The following is a 21480-nucleotide window of genomic DNA, read 5'->3' as shown; positions in this document are numbered from 1 at the left end:
GCCTTAATACATCAGAAAAGGCATTTTTGCATTTGCAAACGGCCCGATTCACTGAATCGGGCCATTTGCGAATACAAAAATGTTTCGTACATCTAGCCCTTTGTTCATTGGGAAATAGCACATGTGCAATTAGCACATGGGCAAACACCAGCCGACTTAGAATCCCATTTTGAACACAAACAGGAGTTTGTATCACAAATGTAATTAGCACTGTAGTTGTAATCAAGGCCTTTTGTCTCACTATGGCCAATTTTTGTTCTTTAGCAAAGATTTCCACAGAGAGAATTTCAGTAACCCCTTTGCCTTTTTATTTCAAATCCTTGCATAGATGCGACTTTCCATCCAAAGGAAATATAATTCATTTTCTTCCTTGGGAGGATTGTAAAAAGACTCCCGAGTGCATGAGTAGGTGGGTCTGCATTTTGTACGCTATGCGATATCTCTCTTGCTCCAGTTGATGAATTTCTGATAGTGTCAGTGACCATCTTTACCAAACAGTAAAAAGGCTAAACTATGCCCAGTGTAATGTACTTAAAATATGATGGTTCCATGTAGCTTTTGGGTTATATGCTCTTGCCTTTCTCCTTGAGATAGCACCACAGATTTCCTTTGTGATCACTGAAATTTTCAGCAGTAAACTTATTAAGCAGGTGCTGCTTTCTCTGGAGCCATAGAGCACTCAATCTGGATTCAGTTTCATGTGCCACATGATGCAAATTTCCTCCCACAAGACTATTTCCTCTTGACTTAATCAACCCTGTAGTCCTTTCGTACTAGCTTTATATCAGATGCAAACTGTAAGAAGTTGGGTTATTGTTTGAGGGGGGTGAACACCTACTCAAGCAGCAACACAATTCCTGTCAGGGTGGAGCCACAAGCAAATCCCAAATTAACATGTGCTCAACTCTCCTGTAGTTTGGCACAAAAGCAGTCAGGCTTAACTTTTAGGCAATGTGTAAAATATTTGTGCAGCACTTCAAGCCGCAATAAAGTGAAAACACAACAAATGAAAAATACCACACCAATATAGAAACAAATGGAGTAAATTTGAATATATAATATAAGAGCAAAACGACAAAAAGAAGAACCGGAGACATCCAATTTTAAATATTTAAGTTAAAATAGCTCCAAATAGTACAATGTGCAAACTGTGAATTTCTGGTGGCACGAGACCAGTGTAAAGTCAAAAGTGCAGGCCAACCATGATGGAGTTCTGGCCAGCAACAGGCACCCAGCTAAGCCTGCTGAACAAGAATACCTTAAATCCTGGTTGTGAGGAGTTGCAGAGTACTGCGTTGAGGATGCATTATGCAGCCAAGGTGATGAGAGTTCCTGGTCGGAGATGCATCACACAGTGTCCAATCTGAGGAGCTGGCAGGCTGCGAGGTGAGGTGTAGCATCCTCGTTGAGGAGTTTGTCGAAGAGGGGGCTTACAATGTGAAGTTGTGCGTTCAAGAGGCGTGGTACACCAACTCGTTCTGATGAAGCTGCAGGGCTTGCGATGTGGAGATCAGCGTCATCGTCAACGTTACTATCGATGAGACGCTTCCTATGCAAGGCCTGCGTCAAGGATGCATAATGCAGGGGGGATCCGATGAGGCTGTGAGGGCGATGCAAAGCCCTTGAGTTGGGAAAGTCCATTCAGCAGAGGCGATGCATCAGTTCTGCTTGGGATTGCGTCACACATGAAGAGGAGATGCATTGTTTCTGCTGGATCCACTGCTGGCCTAGCAGAGCGCCTTCAGACCCTCTACCAAGGGTCCTGGACTGGGGTGGTACCACTTGGCAGGGTAGGACTCACAGATGGCAGATTCCAGGTTCTGGGTTCAAGGTTGAGGAAAACCTGTTTTGTCCCTGAGGCGTCTGATCAGGAGGCCAGCTATTTAGACTTTGGAGTCACTCTTGGGGCAGCAGGGCGGCAGTCCTTCAGAACAGCAGTCCAGCAGAGTGGCAGTCCTTTCAGCAGCACAGCAGTCCTTCATCCTGGCAGAGTCCAAATGTCCAGAAGTCTAGTGAAAAGGTGTCTTAGGTCCAATATTTATACCTGGTGTTCACTTTGAAGTAGGAGACGTTTCCAGAAGGTTGAACCAGGGAAGACTATTTCCACAGCAGCCAATGTCATCTGAATGACGTGATGGCATTCATAAAGTCTAAAACAAAAGCATGTGATTCATGCAACTAATATCTTATTTTGTCACATTTACCTAAATACATATATCAAATGCAGTTTTGTCTCACAATGCAGGAACCTCATATTTGAGATAGGGCATGCGTAGCTTTATAAAGCTCACATGTCCCATTTTTCTTAGGTCGAGCGTGAGCCAGTGCGTAAGCGCTGCTCTGCAAAGAGCTGTGGTAGTTCAGTACGGAGAGAAGCTTTGCCCACTTCCATGCTGTAGGAGAGTAGGATCAGCTTCACATGTTTAGCTCCACTTTTTGCTGGTGTTTCACTGTTTTCTGACTTTAGTCTGGCTGGGTCCCTGCTATTCAGGGCCCCAGCCTAGCTGCTTCCTCTCTAAATTGATTGCATGTACTTTAGGTACACTCCAGATTGGATTCTGGGGTACCCTTGTGAGTCCCTAGTATATGGTACACTATGTACCCAGGGCATAGGTACCCCAGAGGCCGACCAGGAGCTGAAGCATGTATTGTGGCAGCCCTGGAAAGCCCTCCAAAATGACACCGCAGGTCTGCTACTGCAGCCTGGGTAAGGTGGTGCATGCCCCCCTTACTGAGGTATAGGTTTACTATACCTCACCTATCACTGCACATAGTAACCTGTGGAAATGTGGATTTTCCTGGTCAGTTATGTCCCCTATCTTGGACCCCAACGGTTCTATATACATGTTACAAGCACATGTATGTTCCCTCCAGTTCCAGTTTCTAAGACGCAAACATATGTGTGTCTACCGTCAACATGTTCTCTGTCAGATCCGCCATCAATGGGCTGGATAGTCGATTCCTAAGCATGACAGGCCACCGACTTTATATGGCTAAGTTACTCCATTTTTACAGTTCAGGCGAGTAGGCCCGATTCTGTCCTCAAAGCCTTTCCCTGCTCTCTGTCTCTGACAGCTTCAGCTTGAGCTCGCATCTGTATCCATGAACTTTGTCCTACTCCCTGTGCAGCTAACGGTGCCTGCCTCGGCTAGTTTTCGCCTGTCTGCCAAGAAGCTGTATTTCACCTTCGAATTATCTATTTTGCTCTTCAGCCGATGCATTCCTGTCTAGTGATTTAGGTAAACATTTCCTTTAGCTCACAAGCAAAGGACTCAGCCTTTCCGTCCTCCTGCAAGTGATTCATAGCCCTGCTGCCATGGAAAGTTTTCTGCCCCTCACATATTATATAGACACTTAGACGCTTGTACACGCACACACAGTTAGTATAGAATAGATTCTGTCCGAGAGTCCTTCCTTGTGGATAACATAGTTCTCTAAACATAGGATGTTAGATATGATTTGGGATTAGGTTGACTTGACCCCTCAGACTTTTCGTCTCCATATGTAGAGTTAATGTCAAGTCCCCTTCACCCCCTAGTTGCACGTCAATTACACGTCATACTGCTGCGCGCGCATCTATGCCAAGTATTATCTTATAGATCCACCTATGTCTGATAATCCTAACCAATTATGTTTCTTTTATTCCTTATTACGCCTAGTTTCGATTATGTCACTGTCACGTCATTTTTCTTATCAAATGTTACGCCTTCTACATTCGTTTCATTGTAATGCACTTATTATAAAAATGTATGTCTATCAACAAAATATTGTACTTCACTTCCTGAACCCTCGTGGTGACGGAACCTGAAGGCCGCGACTCGAGTCGGCCATTTTGAATGGAATAAAGCCCATTTAGAAACCTCTTATACCACGGATTCTGCCTCTTGTTATTTTGAGCTATTTACTTTATTTTAAGATTCCGTATGAAATTCAGTCCGGTATTTTATTTACCACATAATGGCGCCCGAATAGGGACACTTTCTCATCTCACGCGCCGGCGGTGCGTTGCAGGCCCGGTCTCCTGCCACAGCTGGACGGACCATAAACGCGTACCAGCAGGATTTCCTGTAAGCTCCCTCCGGTCAAGCGGGGGCGACTGAGGCTGCGATCAACCCAGACGAGGCGGTGAGAAGTGCGAAGTATCCCGACCAGAGCCTAGCTGAGAGAGCAAGATCCGAGGTATACAGAGGCCCACCAGGTTTTCCGAAATCCGGATGTCCAGAGGGTCCGCTGTCCGCAGTTATCGAGTCCTGTCCATTCTCTGAGGCCTTCCGTTTCAAGGAGCTACTCGGTGAGTACCATCGCCGGGGAGGCGTGTTGACGCGCACATAGGTTGTGCCGGTCAAAACGGATTTGGGTACACAAATCCGGTCTGCACTGTTTAGCAGTGTATATGTACTGTTTAGCAGTATATCAAGTATTCCGAAGTATTCAGTTATTGTCAAGAATTCAGCGTGGTGATTAGTTAGGCAGACTGTCATCATTGTCGACCATTATTAAATGTTTAATGTTTAATGTTTAAAGTATTCAGAAAATGTCTTGCATATTGTGGTATGAATGACTGTTCATTGTTCACTGTTCATTATTGTGTTTCTCGTATTAAGTAAGTTCAAGAGTAAGTATCAGGTCAGTTGTCAATATGCCGCTCTTCTCGAAGTTAAGACAGATTACTACCAGAAAAGGGGTGCTTGAAGAAACAGTTCCTATTCCTCCTAGAGACACTCCAGGACATTTCATGTACCATAAGCATGGCTTAGATGCCATATTGTTTCTTGATCTATGGGTAGATTATACCAAGGGATTACCGGAAAGTCAAAGGTGGCCCGCAGCGGGAACCTGGGATGCAGAGTGCATCATGAAAGTGGAGGAAGAGTTATGGAAAAGAAAGGTCAGACAGTCACAGAAAGACGCTGTCGAGTTATGGCGTAAAGAATCTCATAGACGAACAGAAAAAGCACGTAGACAAGAAGAGAGGAGTAAAGAAAGTTCAAATAAAGTTCAAGAAAATCTATTAATTGAGGAAGGTATCCGAGTGAAATCAGAACAAGTAAATAGACAAAGAAATGCTCTTATGAATGGTATGTATCCCCTACTAGCCGAAGGATTACCTAAGGCTGCTCCAGAGATACCAAAAGACTTGCCACCCCCATTATTTCCAATTAAGGTACATCCAAAGGGGCTTCCCAGAACCGCAGAAGATGTTTTTCTTTCCTCATATCTAGATGACGCAGCTCCCGAGTATGCTAACGCCGCACCACATAGACCATCTGGCAGAGGGGTTCAACGTCAGGATCAGGTATCTGTCCCCGTGCAACAGCAAGTTCCGACACAAGCGTCGGCAAGCACATCCGTTTCCGCATCTGTCTCCGCAGTCGACTCTACAGAGGTATCGACACCCATAGTTGCGGTGTCACGTTCGACGAACCCTTTCACACCCGACGCCCCAGATGGGGCCACGGGAGGTGCTAGCAGTACTTTTACACCACCTAGAATAAATAAACTTGTCTTTCAAGAGTCAACACATTCACGTACACCAAAATTCGTAAATGAACGTACGCTTAAGGAACTCCTTGTAAATTGTAGATATGACCCAGTGGTTGGTAAAGAGGACGAAATGGTCCTGGCATCATTACGTATCAGACGAGCCGCAGAGTATTTAGCAAGGTTACCAGGAATGACTACGCATCTGGATAACATATATCATTTTGTTCAAACAGGACGAGATCCAGGATGTATTAACAGAGCTATGGAAGTCCAGAAAGTAGAGATACAGGGGGAACTGTTACGTTTCCTCATAAACTGTGTGATCAGAAATCAAGATCGTCCGGGGGTAGACCCGAATGTAATGCTTACTCTTACAAGATGGAGTCAGAATATATCAGAAGGGAGACACGATAAGCAAAATTGTATAATAGCCATGTGCCGAAAAATCCGTAAAGAAATAGAGCGTATTCATGAAGAAAGATTGGGAACAGACGAGTTTGAGCAAGATGAAGTGTCCGAATCAGGGAACTCTGCAAGACAGTCAGAGACCATAGCCTATGTAGGCAGAGGAAGATCCTGTGAAAATACTAGATGTTTTTCTGATCCAATACACTCTGTATACCCAAATAATAGCAGAACGTATCCGACGCCTGTAATAAATCTGAAATCTCCTGAACATTCGTTTCAAGCCGCAGATAAAATACTACGAGAACGAAGGGGTTATCACCTCCTCGATTCCATAGATGAGCAAGAATTAGCCAGATCAGCCGTTCACTGGATTGTTAGTCCTGAAAAATACGGTGATGAGACCGTAGCACACACGTTTCTCAACCTCAGTACAGATGAACAACGTTTAGCTGGAATCTATATGATTCAGCAACTCCTTATATTATATAAGAGCCAACATGCTGACCCTGGTCCTTTACCTGATATATTAACGGAACTACTCACGTACAGATGGAGAGGTTCTAGTAACAAGCTAATTAAAGAGATATTAGTGTCACGTAAGCAGTACGTCCTTTTTGTAAATCCATACGGGGGCAAGTCGAACAACTATAAAACGAAGTGAGGTTCCAGGGGCACCCCTCTCAGGCTCTCAAAATGTTTCCCTTGGTTTTTCGGGAAAACCTATTGTTAATGAAGTATCACAGCCTCTACCACTTACGATAGGACCTTTGACACGAACTACAGATTTATTGCTTACTAAATCATGCCCAGAAAATCTGTTAGGAATTAAAACTCTGAAAGCACTAGGAGCCATAATATGTTGTTCTCCGGAAGGAGTAAGGTTGTTTTTGCGTGATTTTAAAGGTCACTATGTGTCTAGAGACATGGATCCCCGACTACAGACTTTACCAGTACATCTATGGGCACAAGGCCCTACGGATGTTGGCTGCATGAACATTACACCCTATCGAGTTACATTGAAAGCAGGAGTGGTACTACCACGAATGCGACAATACAAGTTACCGCATGATGCTGTAGTGGCTTTGCTGAAAATCATTGATGAGCTAATTGCCCAGGGAGTAGTTGTAGAAACAGACTCCAATGTATGTAATTCACCGATAATTCCGATTCTTAAACGAACTGATCCTACTGCCCCACCAGTGTACCGATTGGTTATTGATTTGCGTGAACTAAACAAGTGTATTGTACCACAATTCCCTGTGGTCCCTGATATATCATCATTGTTGACAGCAATTGATTCCGAAGCAACATTTTTTACTGTAATTGATCTCAAGAATGCCTTTTTCAGCGTCCCAATAGATCCGGAAAGCCAATACTTGTTCGGATTCAGTTTAAATGGACGCAGCTTTAAATTCTCACGCGCTCCCCAAGGATTCACAGAAAGCCCCAGCATCTACAGCCAAGCACTGAAACGAGAACTTGACAGTATCCACATGCCAGTCAATACAGCACTGCTTCAATATGTCGATGATCTGCTGATCACCGCGAGAAGCGAGCCAGAATGTGAAAAAGCTTCTCTGACGGTTTTACATTTCCTAGCCGACAAGGGGCACAAGGTGTCCCCTTCTAAGCTGCAATTCTGTGTTCAGCGAGTTATTTATCTTGGTCACTCGCTGTCCAAGGAGGGAAGGCAGCTTACACCAGATCGCATCCAGTTAATTGCTAATATGTCAATACCCCAGACACAGAAGGAGGTGCGAGCTTTCATAGGCCTCACTTCATATTGTAGGCAGTGGATCCCTCAGTACGCATTTCTAGCAAAACCACTCATTCAGTTAACCACACAGGAGGCAGCCACATCGACTGTTCTCCCTTGGACTCAGGAACATACACAAGCTTTTGAAAGCCTAAAGGAAGCTTTATGTCAAGCACCTGTTTTAGCAACACCATGTTATAGCAAACATTTTACACTCTTTGTTACAGAACGCGAAGGTACTGCCTTGTCAGTACTCACTCAGGATCAAGCAGGATCACGCAAGCCATGTGCCTATTTTTCCAGTACATTAGATCCCGTAGCTCAGGCTTTGCCTGCATGCCTGAAGTCAGTGGCAGCGACAGCTTTAGCAATCAGACAAAGCGATGCCATAGTATTAGGACACCCACTGACAGTACAAGTACCACATGCAGTAGAGATTCTTGTGAACCGAACACAAACACAACACTTGACCATAGCAAGACTTACCGGTTATGAACTGACATTGTTTCAACCACACATAGAGATCCGACGGTGTAATACATTGAATCCTGCTACACTATTACCTGTAATTGGAACAGACCCACTAGCTCATGATTGTGTTGAAATCATTGAAATAAAGACGAAACCTAGACAAGACTTGACAGACGTTCCATTGTTAGATCCAGACCTGACGTTGTATGTAGACGGATCGTGCATGAGAACAAGTACAGGAGATTTAGTGGCCGCGTATGCAGTCACAACAGACACTGAAATTATTGAGACACATTGTATAGACACTCTGTCAGCCCAAGCAGCAGAACTTATTGCTCTAACGCAAGCCTGTATTCAAGCCACAAATAAGAAAGTTAATGTATACACTGACTCACGTTATGCATTCGGAGTTGTACACGACTTCGGCGTGCTATGGCGAGAGAGAGGTTATTTAACGTCCCATGGTGCCCACATTCAGCACGGACCCCTCATTCATGCCTTGTTAGACGCAATACATTTACCCACTGCTATATCGATTATGAAATGTAAAGCACACACGAAGGTTACTGATACCATTTCTCAAGGAAATGATTTAGCTGACAGAACAGCTAAACAGACTGCTCAGAATCGCACATTAGACATGACAAAGCCAATAGTTCAGACACCAACACAGTGTATGACAATTAAGGATCCCGCACTTGACGTAATTGACATACAGACACATGCCACAGCAGAAGAAATAAAGAAGTGGACGGAACTAGGAGGGATCCAGACAGATCAAGGATGGATGACGAAGGAGAAATCTGTATGGTTTCTCCCTGATTCCATGGTTCAAGCCATTATAGCTACAGTTCACAGCCCAGCACATTTGGGAGAGAAGGCTATGCTAGACAGCATTCAGCACATTTGGTTCAACAAACATTTACGAGCAGCAGCTAAACAAAAGGTTCGTACCTGTATGATATGTTGTCAGTTTAATCCAGGAAAGAGTGTTCCCGTAGAGCAGGGTGGATTTCAGCCTCCTGACCATCCTTTTGAAGTCCTCCAGATGGATTATATTCAGATGGAACGTTGTCGAGGATTCAAATATGTTCTCGTAGTTGTCTGCGCTCTCTCCCGTTGGACAGAGGCGTATCCCGTATCAGATTACACTGCCCCGACTACTGCCAAGCAGCTAGTTCGAGAATTCTTCCCACGGTACGGTTTACCACGTGTTGTATATTCAGATAACGGCCAGCCTTTCTCATCCGAATTAATGAAACATGTCTCACTTTTGTTGGGATATCAGTGGAAATTCCACTGTGTCCGACACCCCGAGGCAGCAGGTCTCGTGGAACGACATAATCAACTTTTAAAAATCAGACTGTCTAAAATATGTCAGGAAAAGGGTGTGGACTGGATAGTAGCCTTACCAGTTGCGCTATTTTACATGAGGATGGTAGCACACTCTCGAACAGGGCTATCCCCTTATGAAGTGATCTTTGGTAGACCACCGAATATGTGGGGGACGCCTATACCCCGTAAAATAACTGATGTTGACTGTAATATGCTGACAGATTACCTGGCTTCCTTGATGTCTGCACTACAATCTTGTCGTTCACAGGTAATCGCAGCTTTTCCCGACAACACCGAGGTGAAACCTCATGATGTAATTCCTGGCGATTATGTCCTCGTCAGGAATTTTGATCGGAAAACCCAACTGGAGCCAAGGTGGAGACTTCCTAAGTTGGTCCTGCTGACGACCAGAACAGCTGTGAAGATCGAAGGAAGGAAAGGCTGGGTGCATACCAGCCATATCAAAAAATTTCATGGACTTCCTCCTGACACAGACAGTACTTCCCGTGTGTCTTCCCCCATTGACTCAAAGCTACCTTTGGCTGAGGCCAGTAGCACCGAACTCTATAAACAGAAACTCAGGTCCAGATCTAAACTGTCGGACGATTTGATTGTTTAAGTCCTCTCCAAGGTGAAGCGGTTGAATCTGTCCCGACATGTATCCCTTAGGTCTGAATCATGTAGAGTCCAGAATCATAATGAAACGACATGCTTATTGTAAATTACTGCGTAGCCACTGTATTGTGACTTTATTAATTTTGTTTTCCTTGAGTTTTTTAATAGTTACTGCAAGTATATTGTTGCATATGTATTATCCTGTTTCTAAACGTGTTTTCAATATAACTGATGAACATTCTTTTAGTGACCTACCCCCACATGAGTTGTCCTATAGACTTGCGCTGCGTAATAACACATTCATTAGTATGTTACATCATTCCCATCAGACTAGTAATGCCACCAATTGTTGGGTGTGTGGCCGACTTCCTCCCTATCAGAATAACAAAGGAGTTCTGCCTTTCTTTCCACATCCGTTCACACACAATGGCTCCTGTGGAGCATGGTTTAGTTTATTAAATTCCATAGACCCAGACACAGCAGTTTATCAACAACATTGGATATGGGGAAATCTGAATCTAGTTTTATTCAAAGTCTGTCACCCTAATAAGGAGGGTCACCCCAGTAGAACAGGAACTGATTTAGAAAATGAAGTGTATAAATTAGGTAATTTTACGCCTAATCTTATGATTTTGAATGTCAAATCCGAAGTTGAACTAATTCTGCCCACTATGTCAGTATTTCCAGTAAAGGGTGAATTATGTGTAAGAAAAGTTGGTTCCATACATATGGGCCATAGCCAATGTGTTACTACAGTAGAATATAGTGATCAAGGGAAATCTTCATTTAGAGCTTCTCGCCATTCTTACTTTATATGTGGTCAGACGGCATATATGCTTCTGCCTCTAGATTGGGATGGTACCTGTTACATCGCATTCCTTTTGCCACCTGTTTTTCTAGCTCCTCCTGATTATTATCGACATGTTCATTTAGTACACAAAAGAGAGCGGAGAGATCTCCCAGTTGTCGATTATACTGAGACGGCATGGGACAAGTATGTAGATTTCAATAAAGGTATCTTTCCCTATATAGGTACAATATCAAATAGTAAGATGATACGCAGACTCACCAAGACTCTTGAAGCCGTAGTAAACGAGACTATAGCCGCCCTAGGCAATCTGACAGAGGAACAATCAGTGATGAGAATTGTTGTTCTCCAGAATCGTCTTGTCCTTGACGTCATCCTGGCCGATAGGGGCGGAGCTTGCAGGGTCATCGGATCCAGCTGCTGCATATTCATACCAGAAAATTCGCCATCTGTATATAAAGCCATAACACGCCTTCATAAGATTGTAAGCCAGATACACGAGAATCCAGGCACTTGGACGTGGTCCGGGTGGTTTTGGAGTGTGATAGCAGCCTGGGGATGGAGAGTTCTATCCTTCCTAGGTATTGGCCTTCTTATGCTCTTCAGTTGTTGTTTATGCCTGCAATGTGGACCAGCGATTTGTGGTCTGTGTGCCACATCATGCATTCCATATCACAGTTCTCGTTCAAAATGCCGGAAGAAGAAGGAAGAAGAAATGATGCTCCATGAGCAAATCGATGGAATGATGAAGATTGATATTTCTTGAAGGGCAAGTAGGGGACAAGGAGGGAATGTGGAAATGTGGATTTTCCTGGTCAGTTATGTCCCCTATCTTGGACCCCAACGGTTCTATATACATGTTACAAGCACATGTATGTTCCCTCCAGTTCCAGTTTCTAAGACGCAAACATATGTGTGTCTACCGTCAACATGTTCTCTGTCAGATCCGCCATCAATGGGCTGGATAGTCGATTCCTAAGCATGACAGGCCACCGACTTTATATGGCTAAGTTACTCCATTTTTACAGTTCAGGCGAGTAGGCCCGATTCTGTCCTCAAAGCCTTTCCCTGCTCTCTGTCTCTGACAGCTTCAGCTTGAGCTCGCATCTGTATCCATGAACTTTGTCCTACTCCCTGTGCAGCTAACGGTGCCTGCCTCGGCTAGTTTTCGCCTGTCTGCCAAGAAGCTGTATTTCACCTTCGAATTATCTATTTTGCTCTTCAGCCGATGCATTCCTGTCTAGTGATTTAGGTAAACATTTCCTTTAGCTCACAAGCAAAGGACTCAGCCTTTCCGTCCTCCTGCAAGTGATTCATAGCCCTGCTGCCATGGAAAGTTTTCTGCCCCTCACATATTATATAGACACTTAGACGCTTGTACACGCACACACAGTTAGTATAGAATAGATTCTGTCCGAGAGTCCTTCCTTGTGGATAACATAGTTCTCTAAACATAGGATGTTAGATATGATTTGGGATTAGGTTGACTTGACCCCTCAGACTTTTCGTCTCCATATGTAGAGTTAATGTCAAGTCCCCTTCACCCCCTAGTTGCACGTCAATTACACGTCATACTGCTGCGCGCGCATCTATGCCAAGTATTATCTTATAGATCCACCTATGTCTGATAATCCTAACCAATTATGTTTCTTTTATTCCTTATTACGCCTAGTTTCGATTATGTCACTGTCACGTCATTTTTCTTATCAAATGTTACGCCTTCTACATTCGTTTCATTGTAATGCACTTATTATAAAAATGTATGTCTATCAACAAAATATTGTACTTCACTTCCTGAACCCTCGTGGTGACGGAACCTGAAGGCCGCGACTCGAGTCGGCCATTTTGAATGGAATAAAGCCCATTTAGAAACCTCTTATACCACGGATTCTGCCTCTTGTTATTTTGAGCTATTTACTTTATTTTAAGATTCCGTATGAAATTCAGTCCGGTATTTTATTTACCACAAACCTATCAGTCACCCCTATGGCAGGCCTTATCAATCCTGAAGGTAGGGTGCTTGGTTATATGTGAGAGGGCGCCCAGGCATGAGCTGAGACCTTCTGCAGCCTTCAGAATCTCTTCTCTGGGGTTGTCAGTGGTGCAGTCTGACCATATACTCTTAATTGCATTATATCTTAAACGGTTAATGCTAACTTTGGACTGGCTGCATGGAATCATGGCGTGTTTGGTGTCAAACACTTTGGAATCATACCGCCACATCAGTTCTTGATGTGATAATATGATCCCACCCTTCTAGAGGGAGAGACATGGCAGTACTGGTATACCCGGTAGAAACTTAACAGAGCCCTGGCATCACAAAATGGATGCTGCAGCCACAGACACGAGTCTGGCCTCCTGCTGCTGACCGAAACTCCAGCAGGGGAGGCCTGGACAATAGGTTTCCTGTCACAGTGAGGTGTAACCACCTCCCAGACAGGCGTCTGTGTATTGAGGCATGGTGGGAGCACTCTAAGAGTGCTTTGAAGTCCTGCACTGGGGGCACATTTGGTGTCCCTGTGCATAGTCCAGCTCAAACCAATTCAGGGGCTTCCAGCACCTGCTCTGGCACAAAACTGGACAAAGGAAATGGGTGTAGCCACCCCTCTTTCCAAACCCTCCTATAGGTGGGTCCCCAGAGCTAGGCCAACCCCTTCCTTAGGTATAAGTAAGGAACCTCTGTAACCAGAACTTAAGATATCCCTGGACGAAATGCTGATGCTGTATCCTGGAACTTCTATGCTCTACTAAAGACTAGAGGACTGAATAAATCTCCCTTGGGGTCAAGTAGTGACTCCCCTGCTTGGCAGGCGCCAACAAAGCATTTTGCCGGTCTGCATTTCCGATGCTTCCTCTGGACTCCAAAGTATTTGCAGCCCAGTAAGAGGATTTCCAGACATCTCAGAGGCTGACCCGAGTCCCCAGCAAAGCTGAGACATGCAGCCCTCGTGAGTAGCGTTTAACCGGAACTCCTGGTCACCATGCCCTTTTGCAAGTGCATTGACTTCTCAACGTCTCTTGAAGTCGTCCTTGGGGTTACTTGTAGCCCCTAACTCGAGCAGAGAATCCACTGAAGATTGTCGGCCTAGTCACCCCGAGTAACCCGTGGGCCGCCATTTTGTGTTTCCTCTCGAGGCTCCTTTGCGATCCCTGGTGGATCACTGTGAAGGCAACTTTGATTTTTCTTGGGCTTCCCTGGTTGCTACAGATGTGCCCTGACTCCTAACCAAGTGGTGAGTCCCTCAGACCTTGCTGGTCTGCACCGAAGCATCTTTCTCGTTTCTACGTGGGTTGCTGTTGCCAAGGCTTGTTGTGTCCAATCTGGGCACCAATGCTGCAACACTTGACATCCTTTGTGGGATAGCTCGAATCCAGCTCCTGGTTGTCCTCAATGCCTCCTGGTCCTCGTGGCTGAAGAGTCAAGTTTCACCTTCTTCACCTGAAATCACCCGACTTTGGTGGGCATTCGCCTATCATCCTCCTGGTCACTGGCAAGTGACCCAGACTCTGTCCCCTCTGGTTTCTGGTTCTCCTTGACTTTGATCAAGGCTTGGATCTCTGCAGACACTTCGCATCTTCCCGGCAGCAGCACTTCTTTGCCAGCTCCCATTGAAATCGACGACGCGACCCGACACCATTTGACACCTATGCACCCGGCTTCCCTGGGTGAGGTAACACGAGTACTCCGGTGCTCCCATGGGTGTTGACCCTAGAAGTTCTTAAGTCCCAAAGGGTTTGGTCCTGACTCATTTCTAAGTGTCCCTAATCTTTAAAAATCTAACCACGACTTTCCCCATAGAAGCTAACTGGAGCTCGCGGCTGTGTTCTCACACTACACACGGCCCCCGTGGGTCCTCTGTGTCACTACCTTGGGTGATTCCTTGGGGTCCCAGCGATTCTACAGGCTCTAGGCCTTGTGTCTAGTTAAGTTGTGGTTCTTATACCACTATTTTAGTATATGGTTGGCTCGCCCCTAGGGCCTGACTTGTATTTGTGCTTATTACTGTGATATTTGAAGTGTAACTTATGTGTTTTGATCTCTAGCCTCATAAAGAGACTAGGAGGGTGTGTTTAGAAATAAATACATATATTTTATATATATACCTGGTGTGGTTGTCTTTCATTTAGCCATTCAGGAGATTATAGACTGGTAAAACAAGCTGCTTTACTTTCCTTCAAGACTTAGCCTGAAGGCTGCTCTCCATAGCTACCACTAGGATATCTTTCAATAAAGGTTGTCTTTCACCTATCATCAATAAGGGGTTGTTTGGACTGGTACAGGGTGCTCACTATAATTAGTGGACAGCATATACCAGGCCAACTTCTCACACATGCCCTTATTTGTCATTGACTTGTGTGTTTGTCCTTTGCAAATGCTGTCTTATGATTCATTATGAGGCTTATTAGTCCCTCCTTAGTACAGCCATGTCGTCATTTGTATCCTCCCATGGCTACTGGCCCCTTTACTTGGTTGTTACACGGGGCTTGTACTATTTTGTTCATTAGGTTTCTCCATTAGGCGGACAATGTGCTTTGCTTACTTTTAGCGATCACGCCTGCTTTCACTTTTGAAACAGCCTGGATACTGCTGCAGCAGGGACGGCAGAATGCTATTGGTGGACCACTTCCTCTCCTCGGCCGAGCTGGAATGGAGTTGGTTGGCTGCTTAGGAGAAGCTGTCGCTTTGTCCAGTGGGCAGCCTGGCCACCTGATCCTGGGAGCTGCTGGTGATTGTCCGGGTGATTCGGCTGCTCTGGAAGTCCAAGGGTGCGCTGCAGGGCCCAGGGAGCAGCTGGAGCCAAAGTCTGTCGCAGGAGACGGACCAGGTATATGTGCAGTGTGTAGAGGGGCACCTGTAGCGTCAATCAGATTTTCAAACAACATGGGGGGATGTGGGGTCTAGAATCACGCAACACAACATGATTTGGTGCCCTCTACCCCCCTCTCATTGTCGTGCCTTCTCCTCTTCTCCCCCCCCCGCTGGCCCACCCTCCTGTTGTCTGTGCCTTCTCCACTCGCCCTCCCTCCCTCCCTTCTTACAGAAGTCCGTGCCTTCTCCCCCACCCTCCCTCCCGTTGTCCGTGATGCCAAGTTGCCAACGATTTGAAATGCAATAGGTCTCGCGTAAATTAGAGACCTTTCACATTGCAAATGCTTGTCTTCTTTGAATACATCACATTGAATCTGCATATTTTCCCATAAGTCTTGCCGTCGGAGCCGCAGACAGTCCCTTGAGATTTGCACATGCACTAGTGCTCGGGGACTTCTGATTAATTGTCATCCATGTGCAGCCGCACTCCAGGTGCTCGCCACACTTGCCGTAGAAGGGGTTGGCAATGTCCAGGTTACAGATCTGCCCTTCCACATTGCCACACTGCGGGAAGCAGCCACACTCGTCTAACACCGCCCCAGCCAGGCACTCAGTGGGCGTGGGGCAGAGTTCCCGTGCTTATTCTCCACAGTTGTCCCCTGCCCGCAGTAACCTTAGCCAGCCTGTATGGTGGAAGGCGGGGATGCTCTGAGAGCAGTGTAGGGCGATTGCCATCATTAGAAGTACCATCTGTCGCGTCGCTTGCCCTGCAATGATCACCACCATGCAGTAAGTGTGAATATTCTTTATTCTTATTTGGTTAGGCAGCTAGCATGCTGCGTGTCCGCTCCCCGTCCTCACTTCCTGTAGACTGCCCCTGGCCTCCCCCTGACCGGAACTGTTGTCCGGTGACCTGCCCTGGGCCTTGCCCTCTCCCAGGTCCTAATGTCCACTCCTTAGGACACTACATCTCCCCCCTTTGTCACAAAGACGTGACGACAGTAGCACTAGTTAGTAATCAGAAATAGGACAGTTGGTGAGGTATAGTCCGTCGCAAGATATGGTTATATGGATGGATGTGACAAATGAGATGCTACCCAGAGCGGCATCTCACATTTCTTCTATTAGTCTCTTTGGTCTCATGATGTCTCTTCTCGGCCTCGTCACAGGTCCTTGGCCTTCCTTTGGCCTAGTTCCTTCTGCAGCACCTGTTCCTTGGCACTCCCGGTTTGTGGTCTCTTCGATGCCTGTCACTTGCTCTTCGTCCTTTTCTTCTTTTAGACCTTTGAAATGTGAGATGTTTCTTGTTATTCGTTGGTGGTCTGATTCTGCTGTGATCATTGTTCCTTTTACTTTTGTTATCGTCAACGGGTCTTAGGCGAATAGACTGTCCCATTTGCGTTGTTGTCTCTGTCGTACTACTACAGTGTCTCCTTCATGCAGACGTGCTCTGGTGGCGTGTCGTCTGCTATCAGCATATTCTTTCATTTTTCTCTTTGCCGCCTCATCTTTTGTTGCCACACTCTCGTGCCCTGACACTGTCGGTCTTTCTACCTGCGGCAGCCTCGTTCGGCTTGTCCTTCCTAGTACCAGCTCCGCCGGACATTTCCCTGTAGACCCATGGGTCTCTCAGTATTTGGCATAGTGCTTGACCCAGGGAAATCTGTGACAGCTTCGCCCTCTGGACTGCCTTCTTGATGTTTCCCATGAATCTTTCGACCATGCCATTTGCTTGCGGCCATAATGGTGTTATCTTTCTGGGCTGTATTCCAAGGTAGGCCATGAACCTTCGGAATTCCTCTCCTGAGAACGGAGGACCATTATCAGTTTTCAGTGTTTCTGGCGAGCCCCATGCTGCGAATATGTCGTCCAGAACAGGTAGGGTTGCTGCTGCTGACATCGAGGAGACTTGTCTCACAATCGGGAATCTGGAGTATTCATCTATTATGACCAGTAGGTAAGTTCCCGCGTCTAGAGGTCCAAAGAAATCTGCAGCCATTGTTGTCCATACAGCCCGTGGCAGTTCCGACATGTGCAGTGGTTCCTGTCTTGCTGGCGGACCTGTTGTTTGACAAAGGTGACAGGCCGCGATCGTATCTTCGACTAGACGATCTAAACCGGGGAACCACACTTTTTCTCTCAGCAGCTTCTTTGTAGCCACAATGCCCCTGTGTGACTCGTGTGCAATGCTAACCACTTGGCGCCATAGTGAGCTTGGAATGACTATCCTGGTGCCCCGCATTACTATTCCACTATTTGTCTCTGATAGCTCCCCGCTTATCTTCTGTAAAGCCATCATCACCTCCTTGTTTACTCCTCCCTTCCATGTGCAGTTGTTGTTGTTGACATGTCTCCATCTTTGTTGCCTCATCGTTTCTCTGGCCGCTCGTAGAGTGTCATCTTCTTCAGTTTCTCTCTCTAAGTATTCTTCTGCCATTGAGGCCTTTTTTTCTGCTTGCGGTAGTGGATGTCGTGACATGTAGTCTGCTGGATTGTGTTCTTTCCCTTGTTTGTGGACAATTTTGAAATCGTAATCCATTAATCTGATGCCCCAGCGCTCAATGCGGGGCGGCATCTTTGCCGCTGGGTTGCCGTAGATTGATACTAGTGCTTGGTGGTCTGTGATGATGGTGAACGGCTTCCCGTACACAAACATGTGGTAATGCTCGCATGCCCATACCACTGCTAAGCTTTCTTTCTCCGGCTGTGAGTATGCCTGTCAGGCTTTTGCTGGCGTATGAAACAATCTTCCTTGGTGACTCCTTTCCTGGCAAGTGTTGTGCTAGTATCGCTCCTAGCCCCACTGGGATGGCATCGACCATCAGCTCGGTGCAGAGCAGAGGGTCGAAGTATGCGAGGTGCTCCACAGTCATCACTGCCTTCCGTATTTCTTTGAACGCTTCATTGCATTGTTGAGACCAGACAAACTTCTGGCCTTGTTTTGTTAGTTCTCTCAACGGTGTGCTCACCGTAGCAAAGTCTTGTATGTATCTGGCACAGTAGCTTGCCAGGCCTAGGATTGATCTTATTTCTGCCACTTCTGACGGTGGCTTGGTGTTCTTCAGCGTCTCCACTTTGCTGGGATCAGGCCTCATCCCCTTTTTCGAGAATATGTGCCCGAAGAATATCAGTTCTGTTCTCCCTAGCTCGCACTTTTCTCCATTCAGTATTAGCCCGTCCTGCTCCAGCTGTTTGCACACTTGCCGTAGGGCGCCATCATGTTCTTCATCCGATTTCCCAAATACTAGGATGTCGTCACTGTAGTTGAAACTGTTGTTCACTGGTCGTATCACCTGTCTTATTGTCTCCTGAAATATTTCAGCGGCTGACGAGATACCAAAACTGAGCCTTTTGTATCTGAATAGTCCTAGGTGTGTGGAGAACATCGTTATGTACCTTGACTGGGGGTACAGTTCTAGTTGGTGATATCCTTTGCACAGATCTAGCTTTGAGAATCGGCACGCCCCTGTCAGACGGCTGATCATGTCGTTCAGATGAGGTCCCGGATGACGTTCCCTCGAGATTGCGGTATTCGGTACTCTCATGTCCACACAGATCCGTATTTTGGACGTGTTCTTCTTCGGGACCGCCACAATCGGTGACACCCATGGTGTCAGGCCGTCTGCAGGCTCAATTATGTCTTGCTGCAGTAGGTTGTTTATTTCTTCTTCCACTTGCGGTTGTAGATGAATATGCACTCTCCTGTGATGCTGTGCCACGGGTCTCACAGCTTCATTTATATGTAGGGTGATCTGTTTGTCTTTTAGTTTCCCCAGACCTTTCAGTATTCCTTGATACTCTTGCAGTATGTTGCCTTTTTCTGCCATGTGATAGGTTATAGCCAACAGCCCCATGACTTGTGCTGTGACGTTGCTCAGCAGGCAGGGTGCTGGGATGTCCCCTTTCAACACGTGTATCTCTTCTTGGCATGTCATGTCCTGATATGTCAGAGTTTCAGTGAATTTGCCCATGTTTTCGACTGGTGTCTTTGATCCCCACGTGAACACGTCTACTGTTGATGGCGATAGTGTTGGCTTTACTCTCATCTTCATGTATTCTGACATGCACATTATGTTGCATGTTGCGCCGCTGTCTAGCACGAACTTTGCTCTGTGGCGCCCGACGTCGATGTCTACTGTGGCAGTCTTTTTGATTTGCTGCTTCTCCACCAGCTGGACGTGTTCTTGCTGTCTTCCTTCTTTGGGTGTGTCGGACACGAGGTATAGCCGTGCTTCCCTCCCGCTGTCATTCCGTCCGACTCTTCAGACGAGCCTCTCTCCGCCGTCTCCATGTGTCGGGCATGTCTTGTGCTCGTCATCCTTGGTCTGGCTGTTCGTCCCCTCTCATTCCTGAATTGCCGGCTCATGCAGGCGCTTGCGAAATGGTTGTCCCTGTTGCATTTTCTGCATTTCTGGCCCATTGCTGGGCAGGTGCCAATGTGTGGAAATTCAAGGCCGCACCTGTAGCATGTGACGGATGGTTTCCTGGGATGTTGTTGCTCCCTTTTATCATTCTTTTTAAAGTTTTCCGTGATCCGATGCGCCATAGCCATTCCTTTTTCTTTGCCTATTTGTATCTGCTTGGCATGTTCCGTGGCCCGTGCTTCTGTGCGGGCCATCGTCAGTATTTTCTCAAGTGTTGTTGGTTCTTTTAGAATGCGTGCCCTGAACTCTACTGACAGACACCCTTCAATGAGACGCGTCCGTATTGCTTCTTCATTGTTGAACTTTTCGAACTCGCAATATGTCACCAACTTCCGCAATCTTGTCGCAAAATCATCCATACTCCATGCCGTATTGAACGTGTACCTTTCAAAATCGATGTTGCGCTGGGGGTCGAACTTCTCCATGATGCACGCTTTCGCGCCTTTGTATTCCGTCGTCTTTTCACTCGGGAATGTCATTATTAAGTCTTCTATCTCGTCCCCCGCAAGGTTAACCAGCAGATCCAGCTGTTTGGTTTCTGCGACGTCCGTTGCGCGCATGTAGCGTTCCAGTTGTCGTAACCATCTCTCCCATCTGATGCCTGCTTGTGGTTTAGATATGTTAAATGGCAGTGGCCTGCGGAACACAGCTTGTGTGCTCCTTGTGTCTTTGTCACTCATTTTCTTTGTTCTTGGTGAATTTATTTGTTGGCTTATTTGTTCTTCCTCTTGCTATTTGCTTTCTTTAGCACATTTTCTGCTTTTTTTCTCCTTTTTTTGTCGTTTTAGGCTTTATTTTCTTTTTTGCCTGACTTAAAAATGGCCTCCCGGCCTTCCTGTGCTGTGATTGGCCCAATTTGCCTGACTGCAAGATGGCCGCCACACTCTCGCACGATTTCGCGCTGTCTGGGACTTTGCCTGACTCTCTAAAATGGCCGCCGTCTATCTTGGATGCTGATTGGGTCTTTTTGCCTTGATTGGGTCTTTTTGTCTGACCCCAAAATGGCCACCTCTCGCAAGAGTTTGTTGAAACTCACCCGCGGGAGAGCCTTTATTTCCTTTTCTCGGCTGCTTCGTCAGTTTTACGCTGTGCTTACTTGTGTCAGAACCTCCTAAGCAGTTGGATCTTAGGAACTACCTTGGTCTTCCGCCAGTGAGTGGACACCACAAATGTGGGAACTGTAAAGCATGTGATCTATGCCAGGAGGGCACGACGTTTACATATAACAACAGAACATACAAGCTTCCGCACTTACCAACTGCAACAGCTCCCAGGTCATATATGCCATTCTTTGTCCCTGTGGTCTGATATATGTCGGACAAACGATCCAGAAAGTAAAAGCTAGAATCCTACAACACATGAGCAGGAT

At 46.2% G+C, this 21480-nt stretch overlaps 1 long non-coding RNA gene across 3 annotated transcripts in view; it reads left to right on the top strand.

Moving 5' to 3' along the window:
• LOC146866412 (uncharacterized) overlaps positions 1-21480 on the top strand; it is a 247663-nt gene that overhangs the window by 82692 nt on the left and 143491 nt on the right. The window contains exon 1 of one of the 3 annotated variants that reach the window (XR_014976800.1): positions 15425-15703. The exons of the other annotated variants lie outside the window; for them this stretch is intronic. This is a non-coding gene — a long non-coding RNA (uncharacterized LOC146866412). Of the gene's footprint in view, positions 1-15424; positions 15704-21480 lie in introns of those variants that run through there. 3 annotated transcript variants of the gene reach the window in all.

The sequence above is a fragment of the Triturus cristatus genome, chromosome 2_1 (assembly GCF_964204655.1).
Source record: "Triturus cristatus chromosome 2_1, aTriCri1.1, whole genome shotgun sequence".
NCBI lineage: Eukaryota > Metazoa > Chordata > Amphibia > Caudata > Salamandridae > Triturus > Triturus cristatus.
The sequence above is the reverse complement of the archived record's forward strand: the minus strand, read 5'-3'. Positions and strand labels throughout refer to the sequence as shown.